This window comes from Drosophila rhopaloa, unplaced genomic scaffold, assembly GCF_018152115.1.
Source record: "Drosophila rhopaloa isolate 14029-0021.01 unplaced genomic scaffold, ASM1815211v1 contig_3, whole genome shotgun sequence".
NCBI classification, from domain to species: Eukaryota; Metazoa; Arthropoda; class Insecta; order Diptera; family Drosophilidae; genus Drosophila; species Drosophila rhopaloa.
In genome coordinates, this window is record NW_025335123.1 from 21,405,930 (window position 1) to 21,410,066 (window position 4,137).

The following is a 4,137-nucleotide window of genomic DNA, read 5'->3' on the forward strand; positions in this document are numbered from 1 at the left end:
TGGCTGGGTTAATGCCCTGGATCGACGCCACACTCCGTTCGATTCCCAGCTCTCACGATGACCACTCACAAAGATGTCATATCTCGCCCCCTGTCATATCACGTGACACAAATCAAATTCACACCGCAGTCACCGAAAAAAAAAAGCAGCGTCGGTCTGGAATCATTTCAATGGTTTTTCTATCGCCCGGGGAAAAGGGAGATGGTTCCGGGGTTGGCCCATGGCAATTGTGCAAATAGACGAACAAGTTTGTCGACTTGATTAACGAGATAATGAGCAATGAAGTGCCGACTATTGACCAATACTCCCCCGTCCGCCTGTCCAACTATTTGGTCGAATATCATCATCGAATGTGAGCAGAGGGTCCAAGCCGCTGTCAATCAACCGTCATCCGATAAGCGACCCTCAGAAAAAGGTATGCCGAAAGCCCCAAAAAAAAATATTTATCTGCAGGTTCTACCGAGATTTGAACTCGGATCGCTGGATTCAAAGTCCAGAGTGCTAACCATTACACCATAGAACCAGATAATTGCAGCGCTGCAAAATCGCAGCCAACCGAAAATCGGAGAGAAAGAGAGAGAGATGGAGAGAGGCTCAGGCCTCCAGTTCTATAAATAGCCCGCTTTGTCTCGCTCGCTCTCATTAGGCCTCTGATGGGGGTTAGTACACGCGGCGAAAAAGGGGGCTCAAAGTTAAAGGGTCATCCAAAAAAGGGGGAGAAGTCTAGGTATTCCGAAAATAAAACTCAAAGTTTTAGTGATTATTCGTTATTTCTTGAAGATGAGAATTAAAAATATATACAAATTTATTTTAACTAATTAACTTCAAATAATATCTTTCACTAAAAAATAACTTTTGTAGTATTTAATCTAAGAAGTTGGTGAAAGAACTTTTAAAGAAAGTGAAAGCAAATAAAAAATAAACAATTAACTTAAAAATAATTGAATATAATTTTTGAGTTTGTATATTTAAAATAAAATGTTTCATGTGTACGCAAGAGAGCATCGGAGAGAGTGAGAGCTGATTGCATGCAGGAGCCAAGGACGTCATCCCAGTGGGTGTTCAAGGTCCTCTGTGGGCGATTCAGTGGATGTTCTAGTGAGTGTCCTCGAGGATGTCTGTGGCTGCATTTCGCCACTAAAAATTGGGTAAATTTCAGCAGCAAGTCAGTCACTCATTAAGTCATTTTAATTGCTAGGTTAACCGCTTAATTTGAGACTGTTCCTTTAAAGATCCTTTTTGGACTTAAAATTTAATTAAATTAATTGCGAGCTAAAGAAATTTCTTTACTTATAACTGCCTTCATTTCTATAATTTTATTGGAACTTTTGTTACTTCAAGAAGTTTTATAAATAAATAAGTAATAAGAAATGTATATTGGTAATACAAAATATTATACCATAAGTCTTGAGAGTATCGAATTGAATGCTCATTTTCCTTTATTTAATATTTGTATTTTCCTTCTTCAAATATTTATGTACTTCGTTCTATGACTCTCGATTTGAAAAGGGTCCTGTGATCGAAACGACGAGATAACCCAAATCTTTTGATGTATTATGGCTGGGGTGAGGATCTGCAGGAGCGAAAAGTACAACAAACTCAAGATGCCACTTAGGGGAGGTCCTCGGAACCGGGATATATGCGAACAGCACGCGAGGGAAACCCCTGAGATAAATACTTACATACAACTGGGTCCAACTTAATAGCAGTGAGCCTGAGTAAAATGCCTTAAAAAAATGTATGGACAATTACCAAAGAGAATAAACTATAGAAATTGCTCTGGTCTTATTAAACTTTTGATAGTGCTCATGATTAACAAAAGTTGTCCCTAAGATGTATAATCTTCAAAAACTTGGACAAAATGTAATAAATTGTAAATATATACTTTGCAATCATATTGAAAAGGTTCTGAAACAATGAGCTAATTCGAATGGCATTTACGAAGGCACCCTTTTACCCCTATTTTTTTGAACACAGGTGTGCAGCGAGGGGTTGTTCGCGGCACCCTTCTTGAAGAAAACAGCAACAGGCTGCGACATGTCTGAGCCCTGACAAGGGTTAATTATGCGCATCAATTAAACTGTATTCAAACCGAAATTAACAATTATGTCTGGCTCCTGCAATTGCGTTGTAACCCAAATAAAAGTGGTAATCAAATAGGGGGTAAAGACTTGTGTTGCCAAAAGGGAGAGCCTCTGAAAATTCAGACAATTACAATTACATTTATGGCGTCGCAATAAGAGGCTTTTTTCTCTTGTCTACCCATTATCATCATCGTTCACCCCGCCGAAAATCAGGGCGTTGAATTATCAAAAGGTCGAGATTCTAGGGCCGCCGCCGATCTGGTTTTACAAAACTACAAAAAAAAAAAAAAAACGACTAACAGAAAAACAGCAGGGTTTCTGCTCACGAAATTCAGACACGTAACTGTGAAACATAAAAATTGACAAATCGAAAACGAGTTGGCCGCACGCACCTCAACATATTTACACCTGATCATAGCCCCCTTTCGACGCTTTATGGGTTTTGCGATCACTTCTTGGGGCCCCACGGTCACCCATTGAATTCCTGATTCAGCACGTTCTTTTCCACCCGTCTAGGGTAATAAAAATTCTCTTCGATCCAGCGACCCATACTAAAGACGGTCATTAGCATTTCAAGTGGGATTGCGTCATGTAATGCAATGGGAAATGTCTGGATTATTTGTAGAAATATCACAATGATGGGTGAATTTCTTTCAGACAGAAATGCAGAAATGTGTGGCATACCAATACCAATTCAATATTGATTCAAAAAGCAATCCAAAAAATGTGGAAAAGGGGTTTACTTTAAAATACAATCATTTTTGAATGTTTTCTGATCGTTTAAAATATGTCAATTTCAATATAATTCTGTAAAACAAACATCATGTTTATTCGTGCGTCTGCGTTTATTTTAACATGAAAGAATTACTAAGAAAATCGTGCAATTGGTTTCTTTATCAGGAATACTCATATTTGGGTCTGGGCTTATATAATGTTCACCTATCTAGACAAACAAAGTTTCTATCACTAGAGTGCAACGAGTTTCGAGTTTCGAGTTTCCCTTCGATCGGTGCTATCTGCCCCGATTTCATTCAACGTTTCGGGCTGTAAATAAGAAAATATTTGTATATCATTTTCGGGGGAAACTCACTGATAAACGACGTCAACTATTTTAAATTTAATTTCATATATATTTTATGGCCATTACCATAAACATTGGGTGCCACCCTCCGAGTTTGTCTGGGTAATATTTACACTTCTGATCGCCTGGGGCGATAAGTCCTTCATCGGCCCCTCGAAAAGAAGTGGTCAGTTGAGGTTTGAATTGCAACTACAGTGGGCCTTCAATTGGATTAACCTCATTAACGAAAATGTATTGAGTTCTTAAGAAAAGTAAGTCATTACTTAAGGGGAATAGTATTCAAAATAAAAAGCTTTTCTGAAGGATTTGTACTACCCAAAATCGACTTCTTCTTATTTTTGTATATTTAAAAACAGTTTGGAAGATAATATTCATATATAAAGAATTGTATCTCAGAAAAATAAAATTATTTAGTGTATTCTTTATGGGATCCTCACTCTATCGATCGTCTAATTTGTGATAAACGTAAAAACTACAAGAATCGCGTCCCATTCTTCGTTTGGAATGCGATAGGTACTCGACACTCGACTAATCTTCTGATAGATTTCATTCCGTATAGGAATATAAATATATAAATTACTAACCAAAGACAAATTAATGGCTACCGGCGCAAATATTTGCCACGTCACTCCGTCAAGTGGTTCCGATATTATGGACTTTTGATGGGACTGTACCGGCAAAAGGGTTTCCTTTTGTATTACTTACTTCTTGTTTTCCATATTTCGGGTACAAGGACAAGCTTCTTCTTTAAGAAAAAAAAAGGGGGTTCAACCACCTTTTTGCCGAATCTGAATCTTTTTGTTTCCCGGGCCATTCATTACGCTTTGATTATTGTTTGCCTCCTCAATGAAAGTTTGTCCTTTTGAGGAGCACTTCAACTACGGAGTTCTACAGGTAAAAAGCCAGCCTTTGTCTTGGCTTTTTTGGGATTTTCGGTTTGGCTTGGTTTTTCGGGTTTTGAATTTCAGCCAC

The 4,137-nt window shown here is 38.1% G+C and overlaps 1 non-coding gene across 1 annotated transcript; it reads right to left on the bottom strand.

Annotated features, from left to right (window-relative positions):
- Positions 1 to 451: 451 nt before the first annotated feature.
- Trnaq-uug lies at positions 452 to 523 on the bottom strand. The gene has a single exon. It is a non-coding gene; the product is annotated as a tRNA-Gln (tRNA).
- Between the last annotated feature and the right edge of the window lie 3,614 nt (positions 524 to 4,137).